Genomic DNA, 26,781 nt, shown 5'->3' with positions numbered 1-26,781 from the left:
GGAGGCGCAAGCAAACAAAGCAAGCAGGGCAACAAAAATATTTTCAGGACTCCTAGGCATTCTCGGTTGAGAAAACCAGATTTTCAGCTTGATTGTTGTAAGGGTTTTTATTTGTCCCCAAGAAGGGAGATCATAAGGTTGATGCCGCTGAGGGCGGTGCTTTCTGGAGATCTTTAGAGCTGCCATGGCCCGTATTGGAATTTCTTCCTCCTGGGGTTTTTGTTGTCTTGCCTCTATCTTGAAGGCCGGAGGCCCCATTGGGTCAGATCTTCCAAAGAGGAAGCCATGTGAGTTCGTTGGATTCATCTTGGGAAACACAAGCATACCCCTTTCCCTGTAAGATTAATTTCCCAGATTTCCATTGTTTATTCAACCTGTCTTGGTACCAAATGGGCAGAGGAGAAGAAGAGTCCTTCAATTCCTCAAAATGTTTTTCTGCTCTTGTCAAGATATCTCCTTGCGGTAAGTTTAAAAAATTTAAAACAAATAAAGCTATATTAACAATAGTAATAGGCTTAAAGAATATATTGCATTGGAATCTAGTAAAGTCTGCTCTGGGTAAGGAAGATAAAAGTGTTTCTGTGTATTCCCCCTTATTTAATTTTTTATTTGTAGTTTCAGTGTGTAATGTGTTTTTTTAACTATGTCTTGTGTTTGTGGATTATAAGGAATGTCTGTAATCTGTTTAAGAGAGAATGAATGTAAAAATTGTTTGAACTGCTTATAATATAGGCAGGGCCATTGTCTGTTTTTATAGAATTAGGTGTTGTCATTATTGCAAAGTAAGCTAACAGGTGGGTTATAACATGTTTTGTGTAGTTTCACCTCGGAGAGGTGTGGCCCATATAAAAGAAGAATTTGTATCGATCAAGACATGTAAGAAGGAAGAGGAAGAAAGTTCAGGGCAATGAATTACATCCATTTGCCATAAAATTCTCTTTCATTTGTCATAAACCTTTTTTATATGTTTGTATTCATCATTTTATTAGCCATTTCTTATATCTTTTTATTAAAAGCATACATCTTACTTTAGCAACTATGAAGTGTCTTGTATATTAGCATTTTATAGATTGGTGAATATATTTATTATATTATATATTATAATATATTTATTATATATACTTTTATATGTGTTTATTAATAGTCTAAAATCTCTTTAGTTTTTATGTAAGAAAAACTTTTTGTAAGAGGAAGTTAGTGTTCAATAATTAATGTTTTAAAATCTTACTTTATTTGGAAAAGACCTCGCTATTTAATAAACTTTTATTATTTAGTTTAGTACAATTTTACGAATTTAAGTTACCCCAATCCTAAGAGATTATTTTAGATAGACATTTTTAAAATATAATTATTTTTAATAGAGTTTATCTAAAAGTTTCCATGTCATTTATATATTTATATATATATATATAAAGAGTTACATTTTTGTTGAGAAAGTTAGTTTACCTTAAATCTAGGCACAATAAAAGTATTATATAATGTTGATTTGAGACATGTCTTAATTAGATTAGCAAACAATTATATTTAAATTATATTTATATTTAAATAAACATATTTAATATTGAATATTTTTCAGTTCACATGAACTTGAATTTAAATAAAGCTCATTAATTTCATATTATCCAAAAACAAAGACATACATTGAGACATAGATAATTTTAGATAGACAGATATAGTCTTCCGCTTGAAATTTAAAATATCTTTTTGATATATATATATATATATATATATTTTTTTTTTTTTTTTTTTTTTTCTGAGTTCCACCAATTTGTTTATGGCTGGAGTCCCAGATAGAGTGGGCTGTGTATCCAAAGGACATGATAAGAGTTAACTTTAGGTTTTTTCTTAGGCCTGTTTTTGTTTCCCAGGCAGAACTGGAGCTCCAAAAAAGTATTTTAACAAGTTAACCTTTTCCTAACTGCATGTGTAAGAAGAACTGATTTTGCAATTTCAAAAAAGATTTTATTTTAATCAGTTTTTTCTGGAGTCTAAAGAATATGGCCATTCAGTGTCAAAAATATCATTTCTCCTTTTTGTAGTTACAGTATATTATTAATGATATACGCATGAGGGAATTGCTGTCACACTGGATGTAAAGCCTTGGCTACAAAATTTTGACAAATAGTAGGACTGTTAAGCATATCTTGAGGTAACACAGTCTATTGAAATCTTTTATGAGGCCCGATGTGATTAGGAAAAGGGAGAGAGAAAGTGAATCTCCCTCGGTCTAAAGGGTGTAAAGTTATATTAAAAAAGCAATCTTGTAAATCAATAATAATAATGTGCCAATTTTGAGGAATAGTAGTAGGTGATGGGATCCCTGGTTGTAGTGCACCCATGGGTTTCATAGATGCATTAACTTTTCTAACATCTGTTAAGAGATGTCATTTGCCAGATTTCTTTTTTATTACAAAAATAGGAGAGTTCCAAGAAGAGTAAGATTCCTCAATATGTTTTAATGCTAATTGTGTATCTATAAGTTCTTTAGTAGCCTGTAATTTTTCCTTCGTAAGGGGCCACTGCTCTGTCCAAATAGGCTCGTCATTCTTCCAAGTTATTTTAAGAATTGCTTTGTTTGTTAAATGAGCAGTGGCCCCTAGGAAAAATGTGGAATGTATATTTGAGTTTGCCATTGCATAAGTAAGTCCCTTCCTATTAAATTAAGGGGTGCATCTATCATATAAGGTCGTAATATTTCTGGCTGGCCTTTTGGTCCTTCCTATGGGTAGATTTGAACATTTTGATAAATTTCTTCTACTTTGGTTTGAGAGATTCCTGCAATTTGGCAAGAGATTTTTTGTATAGGCCAGGATTTGGGCCATAAGTGTTTGAAAATAATAGTAATATCAGATCCAGTGTCAAGGAGACCAGAAAATCTTTTACCATTAATTTTGATATTTATATTTGGTTGGGCACATTCAGATACCAATGATGTCCATAAGGATTGTTTTTGATCTGTACTGCTGAATCCGCCTGCCTGTACATTATTAGAGGAGTTAATAGAAATGTAAAATAAGTAATTGGGCAATTTTGCCCCCCTTTTTGAATTGCCATAGAATCTGAGATGACATCATAATTTGAATTTTTTTTTCTTATAATCAGAATTAATTATTTCAGGATGAATAATAATTTCTTTAGAAGTCAGACTAGATTGGCCAAGTACAAGGTCAAAGGTTTGTGGAAGTAGTGGTCCATAAAGTCTGGTAGGTATTCTAGAAGGGACTGCTTGAGGAAAAAGAAGAAAATTATTTAGGGCTGGTATATTGATGGCAGCACTGCTGAATGGTGAAGGTTTGAGGGAAAAGATGGAGTTTGCCCCTGGTTTTTGTTGATGGGGACCCGGGGAGTCCCCATCTTTGAGTTGCCCGAAACAGGGTTCCCTTAAACATCACACTAAGATCGATTTTTTTTTAGCCCAATGTACCCCTTTATGACATTGAGGGCAGACTCCTGGAGGTTTTTTAGTAGTTTTAATGTTTTCTGTGTGTTTTTTAGGGCAGTCCTTTTTAAACTGGCTCTTATCTCCAAAAACAAAACATCCTTCCTTCCCCTTTTTAAAGGTAGCGGCCATTGCTTCAGCTAACATTTGCATTTTCTGAGTTTCTGATCCTAAGTTGTGACAAGCCTTCAAATAATCAGTAACATTCCCGGTCTCATGAATTGGAGTGATGGCTCTTTGACACTCCTGATTTGCATTCTCATATGCAAGCAGTTTTTCTAATTGCACTCTCATCTCTTCTCCAGCAACATTATGGGAGATAGCAACTCCCAGTCTAGGTAAAAAATCAGCATAGGCTTCATTAGGCCCTTGTAATATCTTTGTGTAGCTACTTTTAGGTTCCCTTTGATGAGTAATTCGATCCCAAGCTTCAATGGCAACTTCTTTCAGTTGCTCATGCAACAAAGGAGGGCATTGTATCTGAGCTTTCACCAAATCAAATTGCCCGGTACCAGTTAACATTTTAAAAGTAATTTGGTTTTGGGGAGTGCCAGCTCGAGCATTAGAATTGGCATGATCTTGGGTCACATCATGAAACCACATTATCCATTAAAGATATTTTTGTAGTTTAAGAAGAGCTTTTATCAAAATTCAAAAATCATAAGGAATACAATTTCCAATAGAAGATGCCATAGCATTTAGAAGTTCTTTAGTATAAGGTAAATGAGGGCTGTACACAGTTACAGCCTTTTTCATCTGTTGCATGTGAGAAAAACCAATGCCTTCATATTGCGGTATTAGTTGCCCTTGAGCATAAACATTTGCTAACACAGGAAAGGCAAAAAGATCATCGGCCTCAGAGACTCGAGATTGCAAAGCCAGTAAATCAGAAAGCCTTCGTCGTGAAGGAGAATGAGTGGATTGTCTGTTTTCATAAATATGAGTGTGTGTTAGGGGCTTATCACTGTCATCAAAAAAAGTAATGTTGGCTTTAGTGTCAAAGAGAGCATCAGAAGGATCATCATCAGATTAATTTTGTCCTCTAATTGCGGGGACCTTTGGTTTCATGCCCGTTACAAGAGAAAGAGGAGGAGCACTTGGGACAGCCAGAGCAGGGATGGTGGGAACGTTTTGAAATATTTTATGTTGCTCTAATTGGGCCTTCTGTAAAGTCTTATCATGTAATTTATATTCGTATAATGAGCATTTCACTTGTTGGCAAATATCAGGGGGGCTAGAATTGCCTTGAAATGGCAAGATCACGGCTTTAATGAGGGACAACAAGGGCCAGAAATTTATTGGAATATTGGAATATTTTCTCCCCGTCTTGCAGCTTGTTCAACATTTTCTTTAACCCGGCTCCAAATTTCTAAATCGAAACTGCCTTCATCAGGGAACCAGGGATTATATTTAACCACTGTTTGGAGGCAAGCCTCTATCCGTTGACGCAAAACTGAAAGTCCTTGAACCTTAAATAAATGATGAAGGAAAGTAGAAAAGTGGTGGGGCTTTCCAGCCATTTGTCCTATAACCCCACACTTACCGACCTCTGTAGGTCCTAACAGTCACTCCATCCGCTTGCCAAGGGCGTTCACCAGGTCCCTGTTCGGGCGCCACTTGTCGCAGTCTTTGTAGACCGGGACCCCGGGGACTGGAGTTGACGGGAAGAAGGATTCAGGGGACCCAAGTCTCGAGTGAAACAAGGGTGCTTTATTTGCAGAAACACATGTTTCTGTATCTTCATACAAGGCAGCTTTAGGCAGTAAAAAAATTGAACAAGAACAAAGCCAAGCAAATAACAATCTTCAAAGGGCCAGAAAGCATTCCATATCCTGAGTAAGAGGGGCATAACTGAATAGATTACCTTTAAGTAAAAGGTCACTGAAGGGAGTCACTGAAAGGAATCCAAGCAGGTGCCCTTTCTCATAATCTCAGTCCTGAGAACTGTGTGCAGCTCTGCTCATTAGTGTTTTCCAGGAACTGATAAGGAATAGAGAGTCCTTGAGAAACGGCACACAAAAGAAGAAAGTAATATATTGAATCCCTTAAAGTTGAACGTCCCCTGACACAGAGCAATTATTTTGAGCATCAAATTTGATTGGAACCAGGATAATATCTGATGTGTATGAATCACATTTAACAGCTGTCATTACCATTTGCTACTGTTGTATTCAAAGAACTACATTCTGAATATATCAAGGTTTCCTGTTTCCATGAATGAAATAGAAACACTTGTGTCATAACCCTGAATGAATTGTGTTATTCCATCAACACAGTTTTCTCTCACTTCAGTACTTATAACAGCAGCTAAGAAGGCAGCATTAGGCTCTCAGGTTTAAACAAATCTAGAACAATTTCTGGTCACCATGGAATCAAACAACGTAAAGTTTGGGGATTACGTAGTCATAATTTGTAACTAAAGTTACTCTCTCTACACTCTATACCAGAACATTCATATGACTGTAATCCAAATAGCACAGCGATGCTTTTTATACTGACTTCTATTAATGTGCAAAAATTGCATCAAATAAACTTGAAGGTCTAATTTGCTTCATTTTTTTATTTTTTATTTTGGCTGTGCTGGGTCTTTGTTGCTGCATGCAAAGGTTCTCTAGTTGCTGTGTGTGTTGGCTTTTCTTGTTGGGGAGCACAACCTCTAGATCCGAGGGCTCAATAGTTGCAGCTCACAGGATCTAAAGCATGGACTCAGTAGCTGCAGCACATGCTGTTAATTGCCCTGTGGCATGTGGGATATTCTCAGACCAAGGATGGAACCGGTATCCTGTGCATTGACAGGCGGTTTCTTAACCACTGAACCATTGGAGAAGTCCCTAATTAGCTTTATTGAATGATTGATGCATTGGGCAGAATTCAACCTGGTAAGTGGCTGCTCCAAGGAGCCTGACACAGTGGACAGTCTCAAGATGTTGAGGGTATTTTCATGTGCATTTTGATTGTGTATCTATTACATATTTTTGGCTTATCCTTACTATGAAGTTTTTATTTAGATATGGGCTCTTGGTGTTTCTTAGACTTGGGTGACTGTTTCGTTTCCAAGATTAGAGTGGTTTCAGCTGTTTTCTCCTCCTAACATCTTTCCTTCTTCTGGGACCGTACAGGGCAAATATTAATGGCTTGTTGTCCCTGAAGTCTCTTAAAATGTCCTCCTTTTATTCTTTTTTATTCTGTTCAGTAGTGGTGATTTTCAGTACTCTTTCTTCTAGCTCACTGATGTGTTTTCTGCCTCATTTAGCCTCTTCTGATTCATTTTAGTTTCTGCTTTTTTTTTTTTTTTTTTCATTTCATTTACTATATTCTTCAGTTCTGTTTGGTTGATTGTTCTATTTTCTAAGTCTTCATTATAGACTTCTCATCTCTCAGATCGTGCATTCTTCTCCCAAAGTATTGGAGTTTCAGCTTTAGCATCAGTCCTTCCAAAGAACACCCAGGACTGATCTCCTTTAGAATGGACTGGTTGGATCTCCTTGCAGTCCAAGGGACTCTCAAGAGTCTTCTCCAACACCACAGTTCAAAGCATCAATTCTTTGGCGCTCAGCTTTCTTAATAGTCCAACTCTCATATCCATACACGACTACTGGAAAACCCATAGCCTTGACTAGACAGACCTTTGTTGGCAAAGTAATGTCTCTGCTTCTTAATATTCTGTCTTGGTTGGTCATAACTTTCCTTCCAAGGAGCAAGCATCTTTTAATTTCTTGGCTGCAGTCACCATCTGCAGTGATTTTGGAGCCCAGAAAAACAAAGGCAGCCACTGTTTCCAGTTTATACTGTTTACCCATGAAGTGATGGGACTGGATGCCATGATCTTAGTTTTCTGAATGTTCAGCTTTAAGCCAACTTTCTCACTCTCGTCTTTCACTTAAAGAGGCTCTTTAGTTCTTCTTCACTTTCTGCCATAAGGGTAGTGTCATCTGCATATCTGAGGTTATTGATATTTCTCCAAGCAATCTTGATTCCAGCTTGTGCTTCTTCCAGTCCAGCGTTTCTCATGATGTTCTGTATATAAGTTAAATAAGCAGGGTGACAATACACAGTCTTGACGTACTCCTTTTCCTATTTGGAACCAGTCTGTTGTTCCATGTCCAGTTCTAACTGTTGCTTCCTGACCTGCATACAGGTTTCCCAAGAGGCAGGTCAGGTAGTCTGGTATTCCCATCTCTTTCAGAATTTTCCACAGTTTCTTGTGATCCACACAGTCAAAGGCTTTGGCATAGTCAATAAAGCAGAAATAGATGTTTTTCTGAAACTCTCTTGCTTTTTTGATGATCCAGCGGATGTTGGCAATTTGGTTTCTGGTTCCTCTGCCTTTTCTAAAACCAGCTTGAACATCAGGAAGTTCATGGCTCACATATTGCTGAAGGCTGGCTTGGAGAATTTTGAGCATTACTTTACTAGCGTGTGAGATGAATACAGTTGTGCCATAGTTTGAGCATTCTTTGGCATTGCCTTTCTTTGGGATTGGAATGAAAACTCACCTTTTCCAGTCCTGTGGCCACTGCTGAGTTTTCCAAATTCGCTGACATATTGAGTGCAGCACTTTCACAGCCTCATCTTTTAGGATTTGAAATAGCTCAACTGGAATTCCATCACCTCCACTAGGTTTGTTCAAAGTAATTCTTCCTAAGGCCCACCTGACTTCACATTCCAGGATGTCTGGCTCTAGGTGAGTGTGAATGATCACACGTTCGTGATTATCTGTGTCTTGAAGATCTTTTTTTTGTACAGTTCTTCTGTGTATTCTTGCCACCTCTTCTTAATATCTTCTCCTTCTGTTAGGTCCATACCATTTCTGTCTGTTATTGAGCCCATCTTTGCATGAAATGTTCCCTTGCTATCTCTAATTTTCTTGAAGAGAGCTCTAGTCTTTCCTATTCTATTGTTTTCCTCTATTTCTTTGCATTGATCACTGAGAAAGGCTTTCTTATGTCTCCTTGCTATTCCCTGGAACTCTGCATTCAAGTGGGTATATCTTTCCTTTTCTCCTTTGCTTTTCACTTCTCTTCTTTTCACAGCTATTTGTAAGGCCTCCTCAGACAGCCATTTTGCTTTTTTGCATTTTTTTTTCTTTGGGATGGTCTTGATTCCTGTCTCCTGTACAATGTCACGAACCCCCATCCATAGTTCATCAGGCACTCTGTCAATCAGATCTAGTCCCTTAAATCTATTTCTCACTTTCACTGTATAGTCATAAGGTATTTGATTTAGGTCATACCTGAATGGTCTAGTGGTTTTCCCTACTTTCTTCAATTTCAGTCTGAATTTGGCAATAAGGAGTTCGTGATCTGATCCACAGTCCGCTCCTGGTCTTGCTTTGCTGACTGTATAGAGCTTCTCCATCTTTGGCTGCAAAGGATATAATCAATCTGATTTCAGTGTTGACCATCTGTTGATGTCCATGTGTAGAGTCTTCTCTTGTGTTGTTGGAATAGGGTGTTTGCTATGACCAGTGCGTTCTCTTGGCAGAACTCTGTTAGCCTTTGCCCTGCTTCATTCTGTACTCCAAGGCCAAATTTGCCTGTTACTCCAGGTGTTTCTTGACTTCCTACTTTATAGAAAAGAGAAATGTTTCAATTTGTGTATAAAATATAATTTTACCAAATTGCTCTCATAATTAGTTTCAGAGGAAGGTTTTTTTCCTTACACCTGGATATGCTATGCTATGCTATACTAAGTCACTTCAGTCGTGTCCAACTCTGTGTGACCCCATAGACGGCAGCCCACCAGGCTTCCCCGTCCCTGGGATTCTCCAGGCAAGAACACTGGAGTGGGTTGCCATTTCCTTCTCCAATGCATGAAAGTGAAAAGGGAAAGTGAAGTCTCTCAGTCGTGTCTGACTCTTAGCGACCCCATGGATTGCAGCCTAACAGGCTCCTCCGTCCATGGAATTTTCCAAGCAAGAGTACTGGAGTGGGGTGTCATTGCCTTCTCCACACCTGGATAGCACATATTCAAACCAGTAAATTTTCAGATACAAACCATAAAAGTTATAAGCATACTCATCAGTCCTTCTGTTAAGCTTTGTGAAATCATCAGGTTTTCCATTAGAATCCTTACCCAGTTCAGAAACTGGTATTTATCCAAAAGTCCTTTCTATAAGTCTTCTTGAAGAGCAAGTATTCTTGCAAAATGTGACTAGTACTATGACAATATTTTGAAATAGTAATTAGAGTTAAGCCTGAGAACATTTTATGCAAACATATCAGAATTTTAGCAGCACCATATGGTTTCTCCAATATCTATATTAACATTTACCATACAATATAACCCGAGACTTATTACTCACTTGACAATACTTCCCATGTCATTCTGTATAGAAAATAAGCCTAATTAGTGTAATATCTCTCTTTGGGGTGTTTCAGGGGCCTTCTGAAGCATCCCAAAGTTAGCTAGACATCAAGTTCTTCATTACAATGACTTAGGAAGTTTTGCCAACAAAAATCAAATAGGTTTAGAACACTCAGTCAGATAGGATTATAGGTCATTGTGAAACAATAGCTATTCATATAGCCAAAGTAACAATGAAAGATTTCAGAACAGATTATTTAAGAGAAAAAGAAACTTTAATCTGTTATCAAAGGCAGTTCACCATCTGAAGAAAAGGTGTCATCTTAACAGGCAGAAAAGCTAAATTCAAATTTTGCAACAGACAGTAAAGTGAAATTCAAAGCTAAATAAGTTTTACTTTATTTAAAAGGCAAACAATGAAATTTATTTTACACTTATTTTAAACCATGTACAAAACTCACTTCTCATGGTTCACTTTTCACAAACCTTATCACTTTCTGTACCCATTACTTTGTTCTTCCATCCTAAAAAGCCACCTGTAAGTCAGGCTTACTTCCTTTCCCTTCACAAAATGCAATTCCAGTCCTCATACCTTCTTTACTGAAAACACACTTCCTACTTTCCTTGAGCAACCATGAATTGACTTTTTTTTTTTTTTGCAAGTTGGTCCATTTTTAATAGTGAGTCAAAACAAGCTGTTTTTCACCTCCCAAAATGCCCGTCCCTTGTTATTGAGGTTAACATATTTCAGAATTTTAAGTAAGCAGTTGTTGTGACTGGGTAAAGTTGCCCCAGGTCCACCCTCCAGGAACTGCTGTCATTATCGGCAATGCCATCCAGTCTTGAAGGGGGGATATCAGCCTGGATCTGCTCTGTAATTATAGCAGAGCTCCAATTCGCTTTAGCCGTGTCCACGGTTCCACTTTCTCATGCATATTTACTAGATCAGTGCATCCACCTATGCACTTTTTTTTTTAATTTAAATTTATTTATTTTAATTGGAGGCTAATTCATATATGGATGTGAGAGTTGGACTGTGAAGAAAGCTGAGCGCCGAAGAATTGATGCTTTTGAACTGTGGTGTTGGAGAAGACTCTTGAGAGTCCCTTGGACTGCAAGGAGATCCAACCAGTCCATTCTGAATGAGATCAGCCCTGGGATTTCTTTGGAAGGAATGATGCTGAAGCTGAAACTCCAGTACTTTGGCCACCTCATGCGAAGGGTTGATTCATTGGAAAAGACTCTGATGCTGGGAGGGATTGGGGGCAGGAGGAGAAGAGGACGCCAGAGGATGAGATGGCTGGATGGCATCACTGACTCGATGGACGTGAGTCTGAGTGAACTCCGGGTGTTGGTGATGGACAGAGAGGCCTGGCTTGCTGTGATTCATGGGGTCGCAAAGAGTCAGACACGGCTGAACTGAACTGAACTGATTGTATTGGTTTTGCCGTATATCAACATGAATCTGCCACGGGTGTACACGTGTTCCCAATCCTGAACCCCCCTCCCACTTCCCTCCCCATACCATCCCTTTGGGTCATCCCAGTGCACCAGCCCCAAGCATCCTGTATCCTGCATCGAACCTGGACTGGCGATTCATTTCTTATATGATATTATACATGTTTCAATGCCATTCTCCCAAATCATCCCACCCTCTCCCTCTCCCACAGAGTCCAAAAGACTGTTCTATACATCTGTGACTCTTTTGCTGTCTTGCATACAGGGTTATCGTTACCATCTTTCTAAATGCCATATGTATGTGTAGTATACTGTATTGGCGTTTTTCTTTCTGGCTTACTTCACTCTGTATAATCGGCTGCAGTTTCATCCACCTCATTAGAACTGATTCAAATGTATTCTTTTTAATGGCTGAGTAATACTCCATTGTGTATATGTACCACAGCTTTCTTATCCATTCATCTGCTGATGGACATCTAGGTTGCTTCCATACATCCACCTATGCACTCTTTACCGATGAAGACCCGAGGTACCATTCTGGCTCCTGTGAGCTGTTGCAAGTAATCTTGAATCTCATTGATGCCATTCTTGGCTGTGATATTGACAAATTCCTAAAGCCCTTGTTTGAAGGGCAGTTGACTGAGGAACTCCCGAGTCCTTCTGCAGTAGGGGCAGGTTGGCTTGATGAACATGACCAACTTTCCAGATGATCTTGCTGCTCATGAATGCCTGAGCCATGCTGCCTCCACCTGGAGAACACCTTTACTGCCAAGAACTGACTTTTATATTAGCATTTTATAGATTGGTGAGCATAAATACCAGTGATAATTTCTAAAAACCTTTGCTTTCTTAGAACATTTTAGGATGACACCAAACAAAATGAGGGCAAAATGAGGACTGTAGCCCGGGAGGCAGCCTCTCAGATAGCTCTGAGAGACTGCTTCAAAGCGGTAGTGGGGAAGGTCAATATATAAGGTTTTGGTGAATGGGAAGTTCAATACCATGAAGCACTTATTTTACAAAAGGTTTTTTGTTGGTCATGAGGATATGATGTCACCATAAAGGGATTTAGTGCTTCTCTAGATAGGAGGAGGTGCAGTGATTGAGACCATAAAATCTGTTCCTGAAAACATTAAAAAAAAAAAAAAAATCCAACTATCTAAAGACCTGTCTCACCGGATTCCCTGGAACATGGAGTGCCTCACTCCACAGTTGTTGAAGGTCAACAGCTATAGCAGCATGGGGTTCAATCTCTGTAGAGGCGGATGGAAAAAGCCTTTGTTGTTCAGTCACTGGCAATACTCTTGGTAAATGACACTTTGTAGTTGACAGGTGTTTGCTATGACCAGTGTGTTCTCTTAACAAAATTGTTAGCTTTGCCCTGCTTCATTCCGTACTCCAAGGCCAAACTTGCCTGTTACTCCAGGTATCTCTTGACTTCCTACTTTTGCATTCCAGTTCCCTATGATGAAAAGGACTTTTTTTTTTTTTTTTTTTTTTTTTTGGTGTTAGTTCTATGAAATCTGTAGGTCTTCGTAGAACTGTTCAACTTCAGCTTCTTTGGCATTAGTGGTTGGGGCATAGACTTGGATTACTGTGATATTGAATGGTTTGCCTTGGAAATGAACAGAGATCATTCTGTCGTTTTTGAGATTGCATCCAAGTACTGCATTTTGGCGAAGAAGGCGATGGCATCCCACTCCAGTACTCTTGCCTGGAGAATCCCATGGATGGAGGATCCTGGTGGGCTGCAATCCATGGGGTCGCAAAGAGTCAGACATCACTGAGCAACTTCCTTTTCAATTTTCACTTTCATGCATTGGAGAAGGAAATGGCAACCCACTCCAGTGTTCCTGCCTGTAGAATCCCAGGGACAGGGGAGCCTGGTGGGCTGCCATCTGTGGGGTATCAAAGAGTCGGACACGACTGAAGTGACTTAGCAGCAGCAGCACCACTGCATTTTGGACTCTTTTGTTGACTATGATAGCTACTCCATTTCTTTAAAGGGATTCTTGCCCACAGTAGTAAATATAATGGTCATCTGAATTAAATTCACCCATTCTGGTCCATTTTAGGTCACTGATTCCTAGAAAGTTGATGTTCACTCTTTGCCATCTCCTGTTTGACCACTTCCAATTTACCTTGATTCATGGACCTAACATTCCAGGTTCCCACACAATACTGTTACTTACAGCTTCGGACTTTACTTCCACCACCAGAGACATCCATAACTGCACGTTGATTTTTCTTTGGCTCAGCTTCTTCACACCTTTTGGAGCTATTTCTTTGCTTTCCTCCAGTAGCACACTGGGCATCTACCAACCTGGGGAGTTCATCTTTCAGTGTCATATCTTTTTGCCTTTTCATAGTGTTGATGCTAGCAAAGTAATGCTCAAAATTCTCCAAGCTAGGCTTCAACAGTACATGAACCAAGAACTTCCAGACATTCAAGCTGGATTTAGAAAGGGCAGAGGAACCAGAGATTCCTCCTGCCACTTAAGAGAGATAAAAATGTCTGACACTTGCAGCCTATTTCCTCCATTTGGAGACCCCTGGCCTTCCTGCCTGTTACCCTCTCACTGTCTCAGTATTTTCTTTTTTTTTTTTTTCAATTTAAGTAAAGCTTTATTTTCAGTTAAGGTTTTTAACAATTTATTATTACTATTTTATCATAGGAATTACTTCCCAAAAATGTTAACCACAGCTGGATTGAGAGAGTATTCGGGAAATGTGGCAATGTTGTTTATATAAGTATACCCCATTATAAATCTACTGGGGACCCAAAGGGATTTGCATTAGTGGAATTTGAAACAAAAGAACAAGCTGCAAAAGCTATTGAGGTAGGTCCACAACCTAAAAGAAAGAGAAAGAAAATTACTAAGTGTTTTAAACAGTAACAAAATTTTGCTTTTTTCATTTCGGTTTCTTAATAACCCACCAGAGGAAGCACCAAGAAAACCTGGTGTATTTCCCAAGACGGTGAAAAACAAGCCCATTCCTGCCCTCAGTGTAACTGGTGAGTTATTATTAAATACTTTATTTACACGTAGATGAAGTAAAATAAGTAAATAAAATAACATTGTTACAGAAGAAAAGAAAAAGAAAAAAAAGAAGAAAGGCCGAACAAAGAAAGACGACAATATCCAGACCAAGGAGTCAAATATGGACGTGAGCAAGGAAAGTGTCTGTAAGAAAAGATCAAGGACCACATCTGAGAGCTCTGAAGTAGAGGTTACCGAACCCCGAAGCAACCCACAAAGAAAAAGAAAAAACAAGAAAAAACTGAAGTATCCAGCTTACCTTTAGTCAAAGCAGGGAAGAGGAAAAGAAGCGGCTCTGAAGATGCAGACTGCCTCACTCCCAAAGTGAAAGTTAAGAAAGTGTCACAGAAAGACGTTAAAAAAGAAGCTCCAGAAGTTTGTAAAGAAAACAAAGGTATTTCTGACTTTATGTTTAGGATTAGATAAGGAGGGGTTTCTTCTTAACTCATGTCTTTATTTCTGTTAATTTAGAATTAGAAGTCTCTATGGAAGAGGAAAAGGATACTGGAGATATAAAAGACGGATCCCTACTGAAAGCAAAAAGAAAGCATAAGAAAAAACATAAAGAGAGGCATAAAATGGGAGAAGAGGTTATTCCATTACGAGTACTATCAAAGTAAGTCACCAGTACAAATTATATTGTTGGCAAATGACACACTCCACTCAGTATTTTCTTAATGGAATAAAATAATAAATTTTGGACTTTGTTAATAAGTACATATCTAAAATTAATGATAAAAATCACATTTTTATTTCTAAAATATATTTATTTCCTGTACTCTGACTTCATTGCTTCAGTGTCTTTTCCCTAGTTCTGGCGAGTGGTGGCCACTCTCTGGTTCCGGTGCGCATGCTTCTCATTGTGGTGGCTTCTCTTGTCTTGCAGCCCAGGCTCTAGAGCATGCTGGCTTCAGTAGTTTCACCTCTTGGACTCTACAGCTCTGGCTCAGGAATTGAGACTCATGGGCTTAGTTGCCCCTCAGCAAGTGGGATCTCAGACCGGGCAACAACCCACATCTCTTACATTGCCCAGTGGATTCTGAACCACTTCCCCATAGGAAGGCCAACATATTTTTAAATACAGGTATTTTATAAAGATTGGAAGAAATCTTCTGTATGTTATTTACTGCTTGTATTACTTTTTATTTTTTTGAACTAGAATAAGATAATGTTGAGGACTTCCCTGGTAGTACAGTGGCTAAGAATGTGCCTGCCAATATAGGGTCACAGGTTCCATCCCAGGTCCAGGGAGATGCCTCAGAGCAACTAAGCCCATGGGCCACAATGACTGAGCCTGTGCCCTGGAGCCCAGGAGCCATTACTATGGAAGCCCACACTCTCTAGAGCCTGTGCTCCAAAACAAGAGAAGCCACTGCAAGGAGAAGCCCGGGCACTGCAGCTGCAACTAGAGAAAGCCCACTCACAGCAAAGACCCAACATAAGCAAAAGAAATAAGCTTTGAAAAAGAAATAGAATGTTGACAAAGTTAGTGAATGAAGAAGTAAAATGAAAGAAGAGAATGGGAACCCACTCCAGTATTCTTGCCTGGAAAATTCCATGGATAGAGGAGCTGGCAGGCTGCCCTCAGCAGGGTTGCAAAGAGTCTGGCATGAGTAAGCAGGTAAAGAACAACTTCACACACAGTAGATTGAGCTCTGAAAACCAAATCTAAGTGTCTAACTTTCCTCCTGCAGATCTTCAGTGACTTCCAGTAGCTTTTGAAATAAAGTCCTAAATCCATAGATCTTGCATAAATGAGCCTCTATCTGACATCACCACTTCTACATTTCCTGTGTCCCAGTCACACTGGCTGACTTTCTGTTCAGTAAATATCTTCCTGCCTCAGAGCCGGCACTCAGGCTGTTCTCTCTGCTTGCAACACTCTTCTGTTTCCCACCTTGCCAATCCTAAGTGTTTCTTCCTCACAGAGTCCTTGTCTGATTTCTCAGTGTAGGTTAAGACTTTCTGTTTAATCTTGTCTTTGCACTGGGCCTGTCAGAGCACTTATTTCGATAGTAACATTAAAATTGTGGATGAAATTGGCTGTCTGGCTGCTAGACTGTAAGCTCCATCATGTTCACTGCTGTATTTCAAGTTTGAGGCACAAACCTGATCCTGAATGAATTTTGAAAGAATGAAAGAAAAAAAAATAAAGACAACTCTTCTTTCTATCAATTGTGTGTTTATACATGCATGCATGAATCCATGGATATGTAACTCCATTTTTTAATTACAAAAACATCATCTTATAAATAATGGTGTATGCTTTGTAGCAGTTTCAGTTGTATCTTAAGTGTATTTCATGGCGTTAAGTTTTTTCTACATTATCACACGAATGATGTAAATTGTAGTAAGATTATTGACATTGTGTGGGTTGCTATGGAGAGGGTGTGACCCTCTATCGTGACCATTTATGCTGTTCTATTGTATTTCAGCTTCCTTGAACTTGTTTCAGGTATTCTCAGGGAACTCTCTGTGGATGCAGTTTCCTTCTCAGGTAGTTAACTGGTTGATTCTTTAGGTTCAGTTGTCTCTCCCAACCACCTGAGCTCAGGTGCTGTAGCCTCATTTCTTAACTGTTTGAGTGATTTCTTAGAGGGACAGAGTTTTCTCCCCAGTAAGGTGGACACATTTCTTTCTCTAACATGCTGTTATGTGGATGACAAGTTCATCCGTGTGAAGTCTTTAGAGTAATGCTTAGTGTGTAGGACGTGCTGAAACACCTGTCGTCAGTGTGATGATGTCGTCACCATCACAATGTGTGTTCTTTTAAAGTCACTGTGGACTCTGTCGTCTCTGAAGACACCAGTCTTGCTGTAACTCATCTAGATAGTGACACTATGTCACTCACTGTGTTGAATGTAACACTTCTGCGTAGACAGCCCAGTGCTGGTTTTAATTTGTGTATTTTTCATGTATTTTCCACATGCATGACAAATTCATGTTGATTGCAGGATATCATAATCTTAGGAAAAAAGAGGAAATTTTAAATTAGATTAGAGACCAACAGCTTGCTTCAAGCAGCTTTTAAGGATTTATCAGAATATTACTTCAACTGAATTGAGCTTTACCCCTCTCACCTCTTCTCATTTTGTGTGAAACTAAGAATCCTCCTCAGGGCCCGTTGGTGGAATGTGTTTTCATTTCAGGCACAGTTGAACTTCAAGGATGTGTTCCTAGATTTCACTCCTGAGGAGTGGGAATGCATGGACCCTGCCCAGAGGGCCATGTACCAGGACGTGATGGTGGAGACCCTCAGGAACCTGCTGTCTGTGGGTGAGGAGCACTTCCCCCTGAAGTGGGGATCTGCCCTGTGGTACCTCTGCATGTTTCTTCTGTACCTTTTGAGATCCCCTGTTTTTCTTGACTAAGCTCAAAAGCTTGTTGACTTACACATGTAAAGCTTCATGATTGGTATCAGGAGTTTAAACTTGTCTTTCCTTCAGGTGACCTGCCCACTGTGTGATACACAGGGAGTTTCTCCACAGCTCGAGTGTTTATAAAGCTGATTTCAAACTTTGAAATATCCAGTTGCCTGTTTTCTAGCCCTGTGTTCTTGGTTCAGTAGTTCTTAGATAGGAACTAGATACCTGCTGCATGTTGTACTGTATATTATACTGTTCCCTGTTCATTCAGAAGGAGGCAGATAGTAAATTCATTTGATAAGTATTTTTCTGTCTGTTTGTAACGTCTCACTCTTTGGCTGACAAAAGAGCTGGATTCTACACCTGCCAATGCAGGAGACACGGGTTCGATCCTTGGTCTTGGAAGATCCCACATGTCACAGAGCAGCTACGCCTCTGTGCCTCAACTACGAGCCAGCACTCTAGAACCTGGAAGCTACAACTATGGGGCCACGTGGGACAAGTACTGAAGCCCATGCACCCAGGAGAAGCCGCAGCAAGTGAGGAGGACGAGCACTGCAACTGGAGTGTAGCCCCTACTTGCTGAACCTGGGGAAAAGACCAAGCAGCAACGAACACTCACCCGGTCCAGAAGAAATGAATACACCAATGTATTAAAAATAACAGATACATTTATTAAAAAAAAAAAGAGAGAGGTTGGATTCTGGAAGAAGCCACAGTATATGGCATTACTTCTGAGTAGGAATTTCTGTTTCTGTTCTGAACGTTATCTCCATTCTTGTGGCACAAGGAAGAAGACCCCTGGATTGTGGAGAATGAAGTGCTAATAGCAAACATCCAGATGAGTGGGAAAGTATCCACAGTGTGCTCACAGGTCAACTGTCACAAGGACAGAGAGGAAGCCACACCATTCATGGTGTTTGGGAAACTCTCCAAGTGGGAGAGTTCTGTGAGAAAACAGATGTTTAATGTTTGTGAACTCTCACAGGAGATTTTTCTTCTCCCTAACTTACAGCTCTGTTCTTCGACATGTGAAATGTACAGCACCCTCCACTGGTGCTGTAGCACCCACAGAGATGAAGGCAAAGTCTTTTTTTTTTTTGGCTTGTACTGGGTCTTTTTTGCTGTATGGTCTTTTGTCTATTTGAGACAACAGAGGGCTACTCGATAGTTGCGTGAAGCACGGTTACTCATTGTGGTGGCTTCTTTTGTTGTGAAGCACAGGCTCTAGGCACACGGGCTTGAGTATTTTTATCATGCAAGCTCAGTATCTGTGGCTCATCAATTTATAAATATACTTTATGGAATTCTTTATTTTCTCAATGCAGTATTTGTGGAACAGTTACTAACTGCCATTTATTTTTTACATTATTCATTAGAATGCTTCTTTTGCATTGTTTACCATTCCAATGCATTGCCTGTTTGATGCTTGTTTGCTCAGTTGCTCAGTCCTGTCTGACTCTTTGTGATCTCATGTACTGTAGCCCACCAAACTTTCCTGTCAATGGAACTTTTTTCAGACAAGAATAGTGCACTGGGTTTTGATTTCCTGCTCCAGGGGATCTTTCCTATCCAGGGATTATATCCCCCTGTGCCGTGTCTTCTCCATTGGCAGGCAGTTTCTTTACCACTGAGTCACCTCTCTAGACCTGTATGTTCTTTACCATTTAAATATGTACAAGTATGCATAAAGTGTGTACAATATACCATTAGTTTCTCCTCAATTATGAGACAGCAGTGTGTTTAGTACAAAGTAGGATGAGCTTTGAGGTCATGGTGGGAAAATACGTTTTCTTTGTGAACTGACATGTTTTCTGATGTGTTTGAAACTATACTACCCTAAAATTAATTTGAATTACCTATGATCACTCTTTTTTAAAGAGTTCTATTCCTTTAGTGTTGTATAGTTTTAAGATCATCATTGCGAAGATTCATAATTCTGTTCAGGATGGATATGAACTTTGGTATAATATCATGTATTCAACAGGAAATAATTAGTTTTTGAATTGTAACTAAGAGAATACCTGTGGTTCTTTATGTCTTGTAGATATGTCTCATATACATATGATCAAGAAATTACAGGCAAAAGCAAACAGTGGTAAAGGGGAAATTTTTCAAAGAATGATGTTTGGAAGAGCTGAAAGCCTTGAAATAAAGGTTTTTGACTCAGGAAGATTCAGGAAAATATACATGACTTTGATTGTCTGTGGACAGATGATGAAAGAAATGACAAGGGAATGTCTACATCCCATAACAAAAATCTTACTGATAGAAGAGATCATTATAGTAGAAGTGATGCAAGAAATGGACCTTTTGAAAGGCATGGATCAAGCTTTCAGGATGAATTGCAGATGGTACAATCTGAAGGGATAATTTTTGAATGTAGTCAAGTTGTGACAAACATCAGCGCCTCAGGTTTACCACCTCAGAGAACCTGTAATGTCTGCAAAGGCCTTTCTTATAAACATGAGAATGCTGTTATGCATCCTTCAGAACTGTTACAAGACCATGAAACACGAAAGAAAAGACCTTACAAATGTAATGAGTGTGACATAAGCTTTCTTAAGGACTCAGAACTCACTGGACATCAAAGAATCCATACAGGAGGAAATCCATATAAATGTGACGTGTGTGGCAAGGCTTTTGATCAAACTACCAAACTTGCCATTTACTGGAGAATTCATACTGGAGAGAAACCACATAAATGTGATGTATGTGACAAGGCTTTTATTCAAATTGTAAACCTTGCAGTTCATCAGAATATTCATACTGGAGAGAAACCATATAAATGTGATGTGTGTGGTCACTGCTTTAAACAAAGTACACACCTTGAAAATCATCAGAGAAGTCATACTGGAGTGAAACCATATAAATGTGATGTTTCTGGAAAGGCCTTTAGTCAAAATGCAAGCCATGCAGTTCATCAGAGACTTCATACTGGAAAGAAACCATATAAATGTGATGTGTGTGGCAAGGCATTTAGTCATATTGGAAACCTTGTTTTTCATCAGAGTTCATACTGGAGAGAAACCATATAAATGTGATGTGTGTGGCAAGGCGTTTAGTCGTACTGGACAACTTGCTGTTCATCAGAGAGTTCATACTGGAGAGAAACCATATAAATGTGATGTGTGTGCCAAGGCGTTTAGTCATACTGGAAACCTTGCTGTTCATCGGAGAGTTCATACTGGAGAGAAACCATATAATTGTGGTATATGTGGCAAGGCTTTCAGTGTAAGTTCAAGCCTTGCTGTTCATCAGAGAGTTCATACTCGAGAGAAACCATATAAATGTGTTGTATGTGGCAAGGTGTTTGTTTGTATTGGAAACCTTGCTGTTCATCAGAGAGTTCATAGTGAAGAGAAAGCATATAAATGAGTTATATGTGGCAGGGTTTTCACTGTGAATGCAAACCTTGCAGTTCAGAGAATTCATACTGGAGAGAACCTTACAAATATAAAATTTGTGACAAACCATTTAGGTACAGTAATCCATAACTCATCATCAGGCAGTTTAGACAGGAGAGAAACCATATAAATATGATGTATATGGCCGGTGCTTTACTTGAAATGACGAACTTAGAAACCATTGGAGAATTCATACTAGAGAGAAACATTAGAGATGTGACAGTTTTGAGAAACATTTTAGTGCAAATGACGTGAGTGTGACAAAGCCTTTAGTCAGTGTTCAGGCCTTATAATTCAGAGAATTCATACTGTATCAAAAACATACAAGTGAAATGAATGTGGCAGAGTTTCTAGTGCATGTTCAGCATGAACTGCCCATTAGGTAGATCATACAGCAGAGAAACCACATAAATGTTATTTATGTGGCAAACCCTTCAGTCACAAGGAATGATGTTGCAGATCATCTGAAAATCCATACTGCAGTGAAAACTTACACATAAGTACAGTAAAATATATCAACTTTTTGACCATCAGAAAATTCAAACTGGAGAAAAACTACACAAATGTGTTAAGTGTGGGAATGCTTTGATTCTGTCTTAAGGCCTAACACCATCACTTAATTTTTTGTTTTTTTCTTTTTCAATATTGTGATGGTTTTTGCTGTACATCAACATGAATAGGCCATAGGTGTACATATGTCCCCTCCCTCCTGAACCCACCTCTCTCACCACTGTATCCCTCCAGATTGTCCCAGAGCACTCACTCTTATATCAAACTCCCACTGGCTCTTTTACATATGGTAATATATATGTTTCAGTGGTAATCTCTTTAAATCCTGCCATCCTATTTCTTTTCTTTTTTTCAATAGTTTTTCCTTAGCGTTACTTTTTCTATCCACATGTTGTGACCCAGATTTAATGTTTTAATTTACATTTCTTTCCTGCCTTAAGTCAGTGGGTTATTTTGAGACTTTTGTAACATTAAAATTCACGTAGACAGGGAACATAGTAGGTGCTCTGTAAATGTAAAGAAAGACAGTTCCTTTAGGACTTGAGTTCAATCAATTAGTACACATAGAAATATTTATAAATAGTGCCAAGTTGATAATTTTGGTGAAAATAAATTCTAGTGTCTTCTTAAGACTTCATAGTTTACAATGTGCTTTGTTGTCCACAACTGACAGATCTTTCAGAAACAGACAACAAAGAAATGAGAGAAAATATATTACAATTTTCAACAAGAAGTAAATTGTCCAATTACCGTCAAGTGATCATATAGTAATTTGACATTCCATTACATTGAAATTGAAGTGAAAGTGAAGTTGCTTAGTTGTGTCTGACTCTTAGCAACCCCATGGACTACAGCCTACCAGGCTCCTCCATCCACGGGATTTTCCAGGCAAGAGTACTGTAGTGAGTTGCCATTGCCTTCTCCAGAAATGGTAATGGGGGAACATAAATGTTGGTATCGTTTTATATGGTTGAATTTCTCAAGTTTCCTTTTTGATAAATGTAAGCCTGGCTGCTAGCCTTTTAGAGCTGGGTAGGAGCTGTAACTTACCCCCAGAGTTCTGGGGGTAAGTTCTTTTCAAGCTCTGTAATTTCCTGTTCTCTTCTTTTGCTTATTATTTCCATCCTGAAGAGTACTCTCTCCATGTGTCTATTTCTCAGTTCAAGTTATACTTGTTTTTTAAGGTATAACTCACTGCCTCTGCCCTCTAAGGTCTTTCCTGATCCACCCAACAAGAAGTAGTCTTACCTCCCCTACACCATTTCTTCTTGGATATTTACTTCTTTTGTTGACTCCTTAAGGTTGGGCTGTGTCTTTACTTCTCTATATTCCCTGGTAGCACATGGCTTTCTACTCTGTACATGACTCTCACAATTACCTATGTTACTATGTGACAAGATATTTTGTTTTTAGAAATATTATTTGAATATTACATTGAAGTATTGGCTTAAGTATTATATATTATGATGTAAACAAGTTTTTCTCATATAAGTATTTGAAGCTTTGTCATCATAAGCATGGAACAAAAACTTTTATAAAGAAGAATGCATTTCTCATTAAAAGTTTTTTTCTGTCTTTAAAAATCTTTAAAATGTATTTTTGGCTATGATAAATCTTCGTTGTGCTGGCTTCTTTCTCTTTTTGCAGCAATTGGGCTGTGAATTCTCCACATAAACTTGGCTGGGGTATGGTTGGAGACTGGCATTTTAATGCTTCTTTTGGTCAGTCCAGAGGACTCAATGTCTTTTTTTTTTTTTTTTTTTTTGGTTGTGCTGAGCCCCCCCTTTTTTTTTTCTGCACGTGGGCTTTCTCTAGTTACAGCAAGCAGAAGGGACTTTCTAGTTACTTATGTGCAGGTTTCTCACTGCTGTAGCTACTCTTGTTGCAGAGCACAGGCTCAGTACTTGTGTAGCATGGGCTTAGGTGCTCCGAGGCACATGGTATCCTCTCAGACCAGGGATCAAACCCGGGTCCTATGCATTGGCAGGTAGATTATTTACCACTGGACCACCAGGGAAGTTCTACTCAGTGTCTTTTAACTGGGCGCTATGTATGTTAAAACACTGCCAAACAAAATTGGGGTCATCAACCAATAACTGGGAGATCTGAAAACCAGGAGAGACTACCCCAAACTTCTCTGGACTCGCTGAAGAAGTGGATGGACCCAAGAGACCCTTCCTGAAATACCAAGGCCAGAATGTCCAAAACACAGTATAGGGCCTGCTTTTCTCCATCCTGCATTCCCCTCAGGGTGCACTGTCACTGGGCCACTGCACTGACTAATAAACTTGATCCTTGAAGAAGTGAAATGTCAAGCCATTTTTCTCCTTAGAAGTGTTAGTATGAAGTAGCCCTTTCTAAGAGTTGTGTGTTTCACATTCTAGCTAGTCATCCGTACACAAAGCCAGTTCTTGTTTCCTTAAACTGCTTAAATTAATTCTAATTGCAGGAATATTCCTGGATTCAGCTAGCACACCACATCCAGCCCCACCCCACCAGCCCCCCTACGTCAACCCCCATCCAACCCCAACCTGGACAGCAGACCAGGTTTCATTTCCCAGGCCTCTGAATCACTTCAGCCTCATCAGCACAACCCCAAGTACAGTTTGGTTCAGTCGTTCAGTCATGTCCGACTGTTTGTGACCCCATGGACTGCAGCACTCCAGGCCTCCCTGTCCATCACCAACTCCCAGAGTTTACTCAAACTCATTGTGTCGGTGATGCCATCCAACCATCTCATCCTTTGTCGTTGGACATGCAGGACTCCAAATATTATACCAAACCCTTTCTTTCCATTGTGACTATCCCACAGAATTTTAAGGTTTTATTAAAAGTGGTACAGTTACTTAAACTAATGAGCAATCAGTGGTGCGACACAAGACGTGAGAGACCCTCAAGTACTACTTAACCCTGACAAGACACCTCTGGATCCAAAGGGAGGAACAAGCAGGTAGGTGTATGCTTCCCCTGACCCTGCCCCTCTCATGTCCAGACGCAGGCCTGTGTCCTAGGCTCTGATCCTCATTCTCCCTTTCCTTTGGAACCTACTGCTTGGAAGTCTCTGCTGTCTCCATTCAGACGTGAGTTTACAGTGATTCCTGAAGCCGAAACTTGGTAGGTGTGGTCTCCCCGGGAATAGTGAGGTACTGGTTTTTGCTTTTTAGTCTTATTAAGGTCTGTGCATAGGGTCCCCTCTACTCCATATCTCTGGTCTTGGGTCATTTCGGACCTTCCTAATCCCCCAGCCTTTCCTCCCCAAGTAAATTCAGTTGTTACCTTGAGAGGCCTGTGGTCTAATTTCCTTTCAGTGAAAAATCCTGAGTTAACATATATCGTGCACGAAATATATAGTAATTTATAGGGGGAAAGTCATTATAATTGAGACATGGCACTTGATAATTTTGTTAATGTACCAAAACACTTGTTCAGGAACTAGCTTAGAATTTGATCTTTGCAACTGGTGGTGGAGCTGGAGTTCTTTCTCGAGTGTTAGGGAGGTGTATTACTGTCTTTTTCTGGTTTATATGACCAGAGTAATAAATTGACTACAGAGACTTTTCATTTTAGGAGATAATTTTCAGTGATGCTGGTTACTGGTATGAGCTCTAGAATCAAAAATATAAAGTGGTCTCTCTGCTCAGACATTTCTGACTGTTTGAGACCCCATGAAGTGTAGCCTGGCAGGCTGCTGTGTCCATGGGATTTCCCAGGCAAGAATACTGGAGTGGGTTTCCATTTCCTAATCCTGGGGATCTTCTGACTCAGGGATAAAACACCCATCCCTTGCATCTTCATTGGCAGGAGGATTGTTACCACTGAGCCACCTGGGAAGCCTCTTTGGTCTGATACTAGTTTTTTATTTGAATTAAAGCGGTGAGAGTTTTGGTTGGTAGTTTTCCAGTCAATGAGACTTGGTGTGGATAATGCTGAATTATGGATTGCTGACAGGTGCAGTGGAAAGTGGTGTATAATAGTGGGAAAATATCTTAAGAGATCAGAGAATCTGAAGACAGTTCAGGGCTAATTTTAGCTTTTGTGCATCAAGGTTGACTGTCAGTGCTACACTAAGCCTAGATGATTATGTGGGGCAGGGGAACAAGGAGCAGTTAGCATCAAGTAATGAGGCCTGGTTATTTGTGGGAATGTTGTTGGTAGAATTCCTGCCTGCAGTAGTAGATATAATGGTCATCTGAGTTAAATTCACCCATTCCAGTCCATTTTAGTTCGCTGATTCCTAGAATGTTCATGTTCACTCTTGTCATCTCCTGTTTGACCACTTCCAATTTGCCTTGATTCATGGACATAACATTCCCGGTTCCTATGCAATATTGCTCATTACAGCATCGGACCTTGCTTCTATCACCAGACCCATCCACAACTGGGTGTTGTTTTTTCTTTGGCTCCATCCCTTCATTCTTTCTGGACTTATTTCTCCACTGATCTCCACTAGCCTATTGGGCACCTACCGACCTGGGGAGTTCCTCTTTCAGTATCCTATCATTTTGCCTTTTCATACTGTTCATGGGGTTCTCAAGGCAAGAGTACTGAAGTGGTTTGCCATTCCCTTCTCCAGTGGGCCACATTCTGTCAGACCTCTCCACCATGACCCGCACGTCTTTGGTGGCCACACAGGGCATGGCTTAGTTTCATTGAGTTAGACCAGGCTGTGGAATCCCTTAGAAGAAATGGAGTAGCCATCATGGTCTGCAAAAGAGTCCAAAATGCAGTACTTGGATGCAATCTCAAAAACGACAGAATGATCTCTGTTCGTTTCCAAGGTAAACCATTCAATGTCACGGTGATCCAAGCCTATTACCCCAACCAGTAACGCTGAAGAAGCTGAAGTCGAACGGTTCTATGAAGACCTACAAGACCTTTTAGAACGAAAACCCAAAAAAAGATGTCCTTTTCATTATAGGGGAATGGAATGCAAAAGTAGGAAGCCAAGAAACACCTGGAGTAACAGGCAAATTTGGCCTTGGAATATGGAATGAAGGAGGGCAAAGGCTAATAAAGTTTAAATAAGAAAACGCACTGGTCATAGCAAACACCCTCTTCCAACAACACAAGAGAAGACTCTACACATGGGCGTCACCAGATAGTCAACACCGAAATCAGATTGATTATATTCTTTGCAGCCAAAGATGCAGAAGCTCTATACAGTCAGCAAAAACAAAAGCAGGAGCAGACTGCGGCTCAGATCATGTACTCCTTATTGCCAAATTCAGACTTGAAGAAAGTAGGGAAAACCACTA

General features: G+C 39.6%; 1 pseudogene; it reads left to right on the top strand.

Annotated features, from left to right (window-relative positions):
• Positions 1-14,226: 14,226 nt before the first annotated feature.
• Positions 14,227-23,172, top strand: LOC129631913 (zinc finger protein 239-like; annotated as a pseudogene).
• The last annotated feature ends 3,609 nt before the right edge of the window (positions 23,173-26,781 follow it).

Source organism: Bubalus kerabau, chromosome 17 (assembly GCF_029407905.1).
Source record: "Bubalus kerabau isolate K-KA32 ecotype Philippines breed swamp buffalo chromosome 17, PCC_UOA_SB_1v2, whole genome shotgun sequence".
NCBI classification, from domain to species: Eukaryota; Metazoa; Chordata; class Mammalia; order Artiodactyla; family Bovidae; genus Bubalus; species Bubalus kerabau.
This window is presented reverse-complemented; position numbering and strand designations above follow the sequence as displayed.